A 12,484-nucleotide genomic window follows, 5' to 3' on the forward strand; every position below is an offset into this window, starting at 1 on the left:
GATAAGGTTCCCCATGGTAGGCTCATGTGGAAAGTCAGGAGGCATGGGATAGAGGGAAATTTAGCCAGTTGGATAGAAAACTGTCTAACCGGTCGAAGTCAGAAAGTGGTAGTAGATGGTAAATATTCAGCCTGGAGCCCAGTTACAAGTAGAGTTCCACAGGGATCAGTTCTGGGTCCTCTGCTGTTTGTAATTTTTATTAATGTCTTGGAAGAAGGAGTCGAAGTGTGAGTCAGTACATTTGCAGATGATACGAAGATTGGTGGAGTTGTGGTTAGTGAGGAGGGCTGTTGTTGGCTGCAAAGGGACTTAGATATGATGCAGAGCTGGGCTGAGGAGTGGCAGATGGAGTTCAATCTGTCAAGTGTGAGGTTGTCCATTTTGGAAGGACAAATAAGAATGTGGAATACAGGGTTAACAGTAGGGTTCTTAGTAAGTGGAGGAGCAGAGGGATCTTGGGGTCTATGTTCGTAGGTCTTTGAAAGTTGCCATTCAGGTGGATAGAGATTGTAAGATGGCCTATGGTGTATTGGCGTTCATTAGCAGAGGGTTTGAATTCAAGAGTCGTGAGGTGATGTTGCAGCTGTACAGGACCTTGGTTAGGCCACATTTGGAGTACTGTGTGCAGTTCTGGTCGCCTCACTTTAGGAAAGATGTGGAAGCTTTGGAGAGGGTGCAGAGAAGATTTACCAGGATGTTGCCTGGAATGGAGAATAGGTCATACGAGGATAGGTTGAGAGTGCTAGGCCTTTTCTCATTGGAACGGCGAAGAACGAGGGGTGACTTGATAGAGGTTTATAAGATGATCAGTGGAATAGATAGACAGTCAGAAACTTTTTCCCCGGGTACAACAGAGTGTTACAAGGGAACATAAACTTAAGGTGAAGGGTGGAAGGTATGGGGGGATGTCAGGGGTAGGTTCTTTACCCAGCGAGTGGTGGGGGCATGGAATGCGCTGCCCTGTGGGACTGGCAGAATCAGAATCATTGGCGACTTTAAGCGGCAATTGGATAGGTACATGGATGGGTTCTAAAGCTAGGACAAATGTTTGGCACAACATCGTGGGCTGAAGGGCCTGTTCTGTGCTGTATTGAACTATGTTCGATCTATGTTCTATACATTCCATTGGGCACTGGAGATTTCTCCACCTTTCTGCCTGTGAAAACATTTAATACCTCCTCCTTATTGATCTTAACATGTTGTAGAACCTCAGCATCCCAACTGAAATCCCCAGCTACAATGCCTTTCTCCTCTGTGAATACAGGTGGGAAGTATTCAGTGAAGATCTCACCTACTTCCTCTGGCTCCATGCACAGATTGTCTCTTTGGTTTCTCGGTGGCCTTCCTCTTTCGCTGGGAATCCTCTGACTCTCATGATGTTGAGAAAATACCTGTGGCTTTTCCGCAATCGTATCTGCCAAATATATTTCATGACCATTGTTTGTCCCTCATTTTCCACAATCCCCTTGCACTCTCTATATTTGTGAAGGGCTTCACCTGATTTTATTCCACTGTATTTTCTTTATCAAACTGACGATATCACTTGATCAGTATTCCCTGGACTTGCTGCCTTGACTATTCACTCTTCAAGGAGCACACTGGCCCTGCGTTCTCACTGCATCACTTTAAAATACTCCACTTTCCTAATATGGACCAACTGCAGGGTGTTCCTCCCAGTCTATGTTTGCCCAGATCCTCTGTAATGATCGTGATACTGATAGGAGACTCAGTTGTGAGGGGGACAGACAGGAGAATGTGTGGCTGCACAAGAGACCACAGGATTGTGTGCTGCCTCCCAGGTACCAGGGTCAAGGATATCTCTGAGTCGTTATTGAACATTATGAAGGGGGAGGGTGAACATCCAGAGGTCATTGTGCACATAGATCCACATGACAGAGGTAGACAAAGGGATGGGGTCCTGTGAAATGAGTGCAGGGAGTCAGGTGAGAAGTTAAAAAAGCATAATATTGACCTTAATGATCTTCAGATTACTCCCAGTGCCAAGTGCCAGTGAGGATAGAAATAGAAAGGTAGGCCGGATGGATGTGTGGCTGAGGAGCTGGTATAGTGGGCAGGGTTTTCAGTTCATGGGTCATTGGGATCTCTTCTGGGGTAGAGGGGACCTGTACAAAGGGGATGGTTTGCACTTGAAGCAAAAGGGCACAAGTATCCCAGGGAGGAGATTAGGTAGTGTTACCCAGGAGGATTTAAACTAATTTGGCAGGGAGTTGAAACTCTGAGTGAGAAAGGGACCATCGAAAAGTCAACGGAAATACATCAGCCATCAAGGGCAAGGTACCTATTCAGGATATCCAGGGGCACAGTCAAGGGAGGGAAAGATATCTGGTTTAAAGGGCATTTATTTCAACACACGAGGCCTGACTGGTAAGGCAGATGGGCTCAGAGCATGGATTAGCTCTGGGCACTGGGATATTATAGCCATAATAGAAACATGGCTGAGAGAAGGGCAGGACCAGAAGCTCAGTGTACCAGGATAAAGAAACTACAGGCGTGACAGAAGGGCAAGTAAGTGAGGAGGGGGAGTTGTCCTTTTGATGAGGAAGGACATGACACCTGTGCATCGAGACAATTCTGTTAAGCAGTCATCAAATAAGGCCGTAAATTTAAAAGCTAGAAACAAAGAGGGGATGATCAGTCTGCTGGGATCGTGGTCTCGACCCTCATATAGCCAGCGGGGACGGGAGGAGCAAATGTGTAGTGAGTTTGCAGGTACCTATACAAATAATAGAGTAGTATTGAATGGATATTTAACTTCCCCTGGATTGACTGGGTCACCCAGAGTGTAAAAGGGCCGTACTGGGTGGAATTTGTAAAATGTGTCCAAGAAAGTTTCCTCAATCAAGACGTAGATGACTCTATGCTACTCAGGCGGGTGCAACACTGGGCCTTTCCTCAGAAAACGAGGTCAGGCAATGACTGAAGTATCAGTCGGAGAGCACATTGCGTCCAGTCACCATAACTGTCTTTGTTTTAACATAGTTGTGGAAAAAGATCAGGCAGGTTGACAGATTTAGGTCTTAAACTGGAACTGGGCCAATATTGGGGCCATTCAGCAGGATCGAGCAGACGTTGATTGGGTGAAGGTAAAACTCACGGCACTAGGGTATAGTCCAGATGGTTTACAGAGGAACCTCGATTATCTGAACGCGATGGCGGGCACTATTTCGTTCGGATAATTGATTATTCGGTTAATCGATTCAATACCTTTCCTCTGGGGCTGGGAGTTTTCAGTCCAGTCTGCTCCCTGTTCAGGTGACTCGGCAGCAGCAAGTCATGAGCGAGCCCCCACACCCTGTCAGACCCCGAAAACACACCCCGCTCGCCTCCAAACCCATCCAACACACCCCCACCCGCCTCTCAACGTCACCCCCGCAAACCGACCCAACAGCGTATCCTGCCCCTAAAACCGTCTGACACCACCTTCCACCCGCCGCCTGCCCCCACCTCCCAAACACATCGTACATCACCCTTAGCCCGTCCCCAAACCCGTTCAACACCGCCCCCCACCCACCACACCCACCGTCCAATCCATGTCCACACCCATGCCCCTGTAAGTGTTACCCAGGTAAGCGGATAGTGAAGAAGGTGTTTGGTATGCTTTCCTTTATTGGTCAGAGCATTGATTATAGGAGCTTGGAGGTCATGTTGCAGCTGTACCGCACACTGTTTAGGGCACTTTTGGAATATTCCATGCAGTTCTGGTCTTTTTCCTATTGGAAGGATGTTGTAAAACTTGAAAGTGTTCAGAAAAGTTTTACAAGGATGTTGCCAGGATTGGAGGATTTAAGCTATCGGGAGAGGCTGAAACGACTGAGACTGTTTTCCCTGGAGCGTCAGAGGCTAAGGGGTGACATTCTTGAGCTTTATAAAATCATGAGGGGCATGGATAGGATAAACAGACAAGGTCTTTTCCCTGGGGTAGTGGAGACCAGAAATGGAGGGCGTAGGTTTAGGGTGAGAGATGGAAGATTTAAAAGGGATCTTCGGGGCAACCTTTTCACGCAGAGTGTGGTTATGTATGGAATGTACTGCCAGAGGAAGTGGTGGAGTCTGGTACAATTCCAGCATTCAAAAAGCATCTGGATTGGTAGATGAATAAAAAGGGCTTAGTGGGATATGGGCCAAGTGCTGGCAGATGGGACGAGATTAGGATCGGATATCTGGTCGGTGTGGACGAGTTGGACCGAAGGGTCCGTTTATGTGCTGTACGTCTCTAGGTCTCTCTGGCTCGAAATGTTTTCCACTGTTCATTTACAGCCTGACATTTCAGTCTGTTTCCCCTGTTTACCTTGGTCAATTCTTTCTCAAAATCATATAATGGGCTTTGTTCGTGATGCTCGGGTGTGCTTTATGGTCACTTTAAAATGTCATAATCTCTTTGAATTCCGGTATAATTTCTTGGAGGATCTCGATGTGACATTACTCATTCACTCAGCTTCATCACCCAACAGTCGATCTGAGATAGTTACATCCTTAGCTATTTGCACAATGCGTTATTCAAAGAAACACTGACAAAAACATTCAAGGAGGATCTCGGTTAATATCACTCTTGCCAATATGTCTGTCCCAGATTATACAAAGATTGAAGTCTCCAAAAATTATCACACCACCTTTGCTACAATTTCTAATGAATTTCTGTTTAATGCAGGGATGAACATTGAAATACAGCAAGGCAGCATAAAAACTGTTCTCCTGCTTGTGTTTTTGACACATCGCACCCAGAATTTGCATTCAGGCTGATTCAGCTGCTTAATCAGAGACCAAATGTTTTCTCTGTAATACCTTTGTTATCCATTAGTGTCAGGGTTCCCATCTTGCTTTTCCATTCTGCCTGAGATCCTGTTTACTGTTGAATATTTATGTTCCACCTTTTGTTCACCCTGTAATCACGTCTGTCTGGTGACTAAGTCTCATTTATCTCTGTGTCCCAAGTCTATTACCTTATTATAGATACTTTGTCCATTCCAAATCAAAACAACATTATAATTTCCTCTTCCCCACAATGTCCTGTCGCAAACCGATTCATTGATGTACAGTTTTAGTTAAACTCTGTCCCTTCCTGTTCTTTTCTGCTTGACTTCAGCCACATTCCCATGCTGTTCCGAGGCTTCACATTTTCTCTTTGGATTTGCATAGCTCCTTTCATCTGAACCCTGTCCCTGCATCCTCTCTGTCAGTTTAAAGCCCTGTCCATAAACCTACCGACATGATTGGCCAGGACACTGCTCCCAGCAGTGTTGATTATAAATCACTCATGGGATGTTGCTGTCTCTGGCTGGCCAGCATCGCATGCCCACCCTGATCAGCCTCAGAGCTGAGTGGCTTGTCAGATCATTACAGTGGGCATTTGAGCATCAATCCCATTCCTCTGGTTCTGGATTCATATGTAGGCCAGACTGGCAGCCTAGAACAGATTTGCTTACTGAAAGGGTATTATTAAGTGGTTAGATGGGTATCCCTGACTCTGGCATGAAATTAGGAAAGGATATCTGGTCGGCGTTAAATTCTGGATGAACAGTCTAGTGAGAGTAACACAAGGTCATTGTCTGGTCCACTGATAGCTCCCTCATCCCTGAGTACTGCTCCCAGTGCACCTTCTTCCTGATCGTGGTTTAATCTTGATCCCTTCCTGCGCTCTGGTGATATCACATAGTCTCTCTCCATGTGGTATCTGTCACTGTGAGGGTCTAATTGATGCTGGTGACTGCACCTTTTGCAGCTACTCCAGATCCTGAGCCAACAGAATTCTCCACTCCAGGGAGATGAGGCAACACAGACCAGGGATGGAGACTGGGATTTTCCAGATCTCTGAGGAACTTAGTGCCATTCTCCATGTGTAACCCTCACTGCATCAGTCTCATTTCCCATTCTGTCTGTTTCTCTGTCTCCTGTAGAAACTCAGGATGCTCTTGACTCAGCGGAATTCCCAATTCCTGTCTCGTCCATCACCACACTGAAGACAGTTGGTCAGCCAGAGTGATGCAGAGTGAGATCTGGAGCCTTCAGTAAATCCTGCAGCGAGACAAGATCACTCACAGTGAACAGAGCAGAGTGTATTTAAGGGATTGAACTTTGGTCCAGAAGACATGACACAGATACAGTGTTGAAGGGTAAACACAGAGCATGATGGTCTCTGGCTCGAACCCCACCTCTTTTTAATTTTCATCTCTGCTGTATTGAGCGTTCCTATGTCAATTCAGTAATTTGACAGTTATCAATTCAGGCCTGTGCTGTCTTAGTGAGCATCAGTATAACAGAGGGGAAAGCAGGCCTCCCTTATGGACATGGTATTGAAACCTGGGATCTTTCTGTTCTATATTCCCTCCTCACGCTATCTCTTGTCATGTGATAGAGTCATACAGCAAGGAAACATGCCTTTCGGTCTAAATTGTTTGAGCCAATGTCTTGAATGATTGTAATTCCCAGAAATTTTCCTATTTCTGTAACCTCCACCCCTCCCAAATTCCCACTGTATATTTGAAACCTACTCCAATGCTGACGACTCTCCCTGTATGTAAATTGCTCCAATGTCGATAACATGCCCAATCTCAATAATCTCATCCTGCACTCAGTACAGTAATTCCTATTTCTGTAGTTTTGCACAATACTTACAGTGCCCCTGTCTCTGTAAAATCCTCCAGCCTGGAGCAAAATACCCACCTGTGGACCTTCCTCAAGCCCCAAGAAAACATGATATCACTGTAACCTTCTGCAGGTCCGATCACACTCCTGCCTCCTGGCCGAAAGCACCACACGACCACAGTAACCTTCTCCCAACCCTACCGACCTCCTTACCGATATGAAACCTCCAGACCCTTTTCAAGCCACAGCAGCACTCCAAATCTCTGTTTGCTCGTCCACTCCCTACAGTCCTCCCAGCACCTCAAACACTCTCCCTTTGTGTAATTCTGCAATTTGGCGCAGCACGGTGGCTCTGTGGTGAGCAATGGTGCCTCACAGTGCCAGGGACCCAGGTTCAATTTCAGCGTTAGGTGACTGTCTGTCTGTGGAGTTTGCACCTTCTCCCTGTGTCTGCGTGGGTTTCCTCCAGATGTTCCAGTTTCCTCCCACAGTCCAAAGATGTGCAGGTCAGGTGAATTGGCCATGCTAAATTGTCCATAGTGTTAGGTGCATTGTCGGAGAGAAGTGGGTCTGGGTGGATTACTCTTTGGAGAGTCGGTGTGGAATGTTGTGCCGAAGTACCTGTTCCCATGCTGTAGGGAATCTAATCTAAACTCTCCCTCTGCGTTCCATATTACTGTACCTAAATATATCCCTCTATCCATAATCAGCCCCAACCCCTTCAAACCTCCGAGTCTCTGTGAACTCCCACAGCTCCAACATCCCTCCTTAACTGGGTAACCTTTCCCATTCCTGAAACACTCTGAAAATGTGGACATCCTACAAACCTCCCTATCTGCGTAATCCTCTCAGGACCCTGTAAAACCCCCGATCTGTGGAACCAGCTCCAATGCATGTGACTCTCCCGATCAGTTTCTATAAGACTTACTATCTCTGTAACATTCTCCCGTCGCTATCACCCGCCCTGACAATGTAGGCTCCTCCAGTCTCCCCACCAATCTAATCATCTCCATAACCTTCTCCAGCTCTTACACCCCTCTCTGTGTAAACGTTACACTCCCTTACAACCATCCCTAAAGCAGAAACCTCCTCCAGTGTCTGCAATACTCCCTATCTGTGTTTGTGTCTCCAGGATCTATTGCTGTTCCTGTCTCTGTAAGCTTTGACAGATTGTACAGCTTGCCGGTCCGTATACTTTCCAGAACTTCAGCATCTGACATCAACAAAAGTCTTCATTAACTACAGCCTTCCATATCTCTGTTCTTTGCTCAATTCTATAGAACTTTCTTAATCTCTGTAAGTAGCACAATTCCATAAAATACCCCATGCCTGCGTAAACTGACCCAATCCGACAGTGAGAAGCCTCACTGTCCTTTTGATCATCTCTAGTCCCTTCAGATCTCCCTGTATCTTCTCTGACTCCATTGAATACTCCATTGAGTGTAGTCCCAACACTGACCCCGTGGAGCTCCCCCATCACCAGTTCCCATCGTGAAAAAGACCCCTTTCTTCACACTCTCTGCCTTGTGCCAATCAGACAAATCCTCTATCTATATTCAGCATGTTGTTCTGAAACGGAAATGTCATTTCACACCCACTGCTGGATTTATTTTTCTGTCTGGCTGTAAACAGCAGAGTTTCCCCATTACCTTCCCATCTGTAACTCCCTGGAGAAGGTGGTGGGGATCTGCCTTCCTGACCCATTGCAGTCCTTTGGGTGTAGGGACAGACACAGTGCTGGGAGGATGGAGCATGGCTTGGAGGGTACCTTGGAAATGTTGGTGCTCCCGTGCACCTGGAGCTCCTGTCCTTCCAGGGTATAGTGGTTCCGGGTTCATGAAGTGCTGTTGAAAGGGCCTTCCTGAGTGACCTCAGTGCTACTTGTCGATCTTTTATTCCTTCATTCATTCATTCATGACGATGAGCTTTGTTGGCTGAGCCAGCATTTATTGTTGATTTGGAGTTGTCCCTGAGAAGGTGGTAGAGAGCTGCCTTCCTCAGCCACTGCACCAGCCGTTGGAACTGTTGTTATCTGTGTCCCTCCAGCAGGCACTACAACACTCCTCACGTCTGTAACTGCAAACAGATAATGCACCTCTCCCTTTTATATCTCACATCCTCCCCGCCATATAAATCTGACAGTTCCTTTAATATCTCACCTCCTCCATTCCCATCTGTGCTAGAGATCACTAAAATTGCTTTATTCTTGTTTAAACTTCTGATCACCCAAAATCTCTCCCATTTTAAATTTGTAACCATTTCAGTTTCTGTTACTCTCCATATAACTGCAATCAATGATAGCACAGGTTCCCTTCCTAAATCTCTAATTACAATGATTGCGTGTGCTAAAGTGGCACTTTTCTTCCTCCCTATCCATCTCAGGACTTTCAGCCCCTACAATCCCACTCTTTGGAATGCTCCCAATCTCTGCACCTCCTCAAGTCCTGGGGGTCCTTGAAAATTACCAGTGCCCCAAAGGTTTATATTCCCCCCAGTTACTGCAAGTCTTCTCACTCTGTCACATCCAAGTCTGTCACATCCAAGTCTCCATCCAAATCTCCAGGACCAGACAACACTTGCTGGCTCTCAATTTGCATTTGCTGAAGTCTACACATCTCTGTAAGCAGCTTAGAAAAAGTAATCTAGACTCTACAAAGCTCCGTCATGCACAAGCCACCATCTCTCTTTTTCCCTTGCCTTCTTCAATGTCTGAAACTCTCACTGTATCTTCCAGTAACGTTCTTGAGTTGATGCAGGTTTGCCTAGCTCCCCAGAATACCTGTTCCATCCCATAGAGCACGCTCAATCACTGTACAACTCTCTGCTTTGTCTAGTCCTGCCTTTTCTAATGTTTTTTCCAGGCACAACAGCGATCCTATAAGAGAGCAATACGGAATGGAATGTTATAAATTTCAGCTGAGGCTTGAGGCCTATCATTACCTGGGAGTCACAAAGGGAGGGAACCTGAGAGAGAGCAGCACAGAGCGGGAGAATATAAATCAGCAGTGAGGATCGAGGCCGACTGGAACTTGGAGTTGGAGAAGCAGCAGAGCAGGAGACTTAAAATCAACACCGAGTCACAGAGGGAGTGACCATGTGAGGGAGCAACTTGGAGCAGGAGCATGAGGCTCACTCACACCTGGGAGTTGCAGAGGCAGCAAAGTGGGAGGTTATAAATCAACACTGAGGATCGAAGCCTAATAGTGCCTGGGAGTCACAGAGACGGTGACCCTGTCAGGGAGCAGAGTGGAGTGGGAGCTGGAGGATTACACGTCCCTGGGAGTCACAGAGACGGTGACCCTGTGAAGGAGCAGAGTTGAGTGGGAGCTGGAGGATTACACGTACCTGGGAGTCACAGAGATAACTTCTGCTGCTGGGACCTGCCTGCACTGAGTTTGAAAGAAGTGCAAGAGCCATCACAGAAAAGGCTGTAATTTCATTGGCTGATAAATACACCGCTATTAGCGACTGTCAGTTAATTGCTATAAGTTAGCAATTTTTTTTTCAACTTCTGAAATAAGGGTTGAACACAGAAATAAGAGGGAGAACTGAAATTGTGAGCCAATATAATAAATTAACCTCAGTAAGACCAGTTGAACAAGGGACTTAACCATATTGTTATTTCCCGAATGCTAACTTCATTCTAAGTAATTAATTAAGTTACTCCAGACATGTTGCATTTTACAACATGGCAAGACTTGTTTGTCAGATGGAAAATGTGTTCTGTTACATTGGGAAGTCATAGCCCCTGCTCGTGTCCTAGATGGGCACTTGGTCATGGAGTTCAGACAGTGACTAGAGACTCTATGGGACATCTGTGATGCTGAGAGTTAGGTGGATAGCACACACACACAGCAGATTACCCTTCCGACATGAAAGCCTGGAAAAAGGAAGGTTCTGGGGGATGAGGCAACCAGAGAGAAACAATGAGGTAATACAAGAAAATCCTGGTATCTCCCTCCCAAGTCAGTTTCCCAGTTTGGAAGCTGATTACATTATAGGCTGCTCAAGGGCGGGCAGTCAGAGCCATGTCTGTGGCACCACAGGCAGCCTGAATGTACAGGAGGGGAGGGAGAAGAAAGGAGGGGCAATAGTCGCAGGGGAGACAGGAAAATGAAGAAGGTGTCAGCGTGTCTGTAATTCCAGGATAGTGGGGTTAAGAATGTCACTGTGTCTGCAGGACATTCGTCTGGGGGACAGTGAGCAGTCAAAGGTCCTGTTGGGAGGAATGACCTGGGTAGGAAGGGCGAAGTCGTCTGGGAGTCAGAAATTAGGGAGCAAGGTGGATGGTTAGCAAGCCGGTCCGCAAATGCAGAAATCCCTGGAATACTCCAAGTGCCGTGTCCAAGTGAGAACAGGACTCGTGGTTTTAGGTAGATGAGAGTGTGACTGGAACGATGATTCAGCAGGAAGGGCTTTAGATTTCTGGGATATTGGGACTGGTTCTTGGGAAGGCAGCAGCTGTACAAGCTGGATGGGCTAACATGATAGAGCTGGGACTGAATTTCTTACGGGGTGTTTGGGAGGGATTGAAAACAACTTGGCGTGTGCTTAAGATCCAAAATGGAATAGAAGAGGAGACTAGCAGAATTCTCAAAATAATGTGAGATACAGTTGGTACTAATTTACAACAACAAGTTTATCAGTGGAAGATGGAGTAATAAAGAAAGCCTTAATCTGAGGTACTCTGCATGGACGTGAATACTCAATGTGGGGAGTTCCAGATGCAGATTGGTGTGTGGAAATCTGATGTACTGATCATCGAGAGCTGGCTCAAGGAATGGCAGGACTGGGTGTTAAATAGTGCTGGGTATAAGGGATTCTGAAATGATAGAAGTGAAGGGAAAAGATGAAGGTAGAAGTATTTGTTTTGATTAGTGTTAGTTAAGGGGTCCAAGAGAAAGAGGATCCGTCCAAGGACAGAATGAATTTGGCTGGAGCTACAGAACAAAAAGTGTACACTTACACTGTGAGGTACAGTCTGTCGGCCAGCAACCAAAGAACTGATGGAGAGAATAAATACGCAGGGTCATTTGAGAGCGATGACAATACGACAGATCGGTTATACTGAGAAACATAATGTTTCCAGATATAGACAGGTGTACTGATGGTGAAGGATCACGAGGGTCAAGTGTTCCTGGATTACATGGAGGAGAGCTGACTGCAGGAGTATGTATCCAACCCAAGAGAGTATGTACTGTTGGACCTGGCCCTTCGGAAAGAGGTGGGGCAAGTGGATCCAGTATCAGTAGGGGATGGTTTTGGGGCACAGCGATCATTTTATTGTAAAGTTCAGGATGATGTAGAGAATGACATGCAATATTTGTGACTGAGAAACATGAGTTGATTGAGAGCAGGCTTCAATGGGGCAAGAATGAAGCTGGGAAATTTTGAACAAGGCCAGTGAAATGGTAGCGTTAAATAGTGTGAACCAGGTCAGATTGAGCTGGGATTATGGAGATGTGGCTGCAGTGTGACCAAGACAGACCTGGATAATCAAAAATTTTCCCCATTTCTACAGGAAGGATAAACAGGACAACACAGTGAAGTAGCATTGTGTATAAAGGATGGGATCAGTATTATTGTGATGCTAATCAATTCACACACTGCTCCTCCCCGCCCTCACCCCTCGTCCCTGCGTATTAATCCTATCAGATATTGGTAACCTTTGCAAACTTCAGAAAATAGCACAGTATAGAGGAGATAACTCTGTCCACTGTCTGCATTGGACATGATGTAATGTTGTTTTTTAAAGCCCTAGTTCTTTCTCCCCAGACAGTGTAGGACTTCAGGTGTAGATCCCGGCACCTTTTTAAAATGGTTTGAGAGTTTCTGCCTCTACGCCACTTCCATGTGTGACTCCCAGATCCCGACCATAAAC

Source organism: Chiloscyllium punctatum, chromosome 7 (assembly GCF_047496795.1).
Source record: "Chiloscyllium punctatum isolate Juve2018m chromosome 7, sChiPun1.3, whole genome shotgun sequence".
Lineage (NCBI taxonomy): Eukaryota > Metazoa > Chordata > Chondrichthyes > Orectolobiformes > Hemiscylliidae > Chiloscyllium > Chiloscyllium punctatum.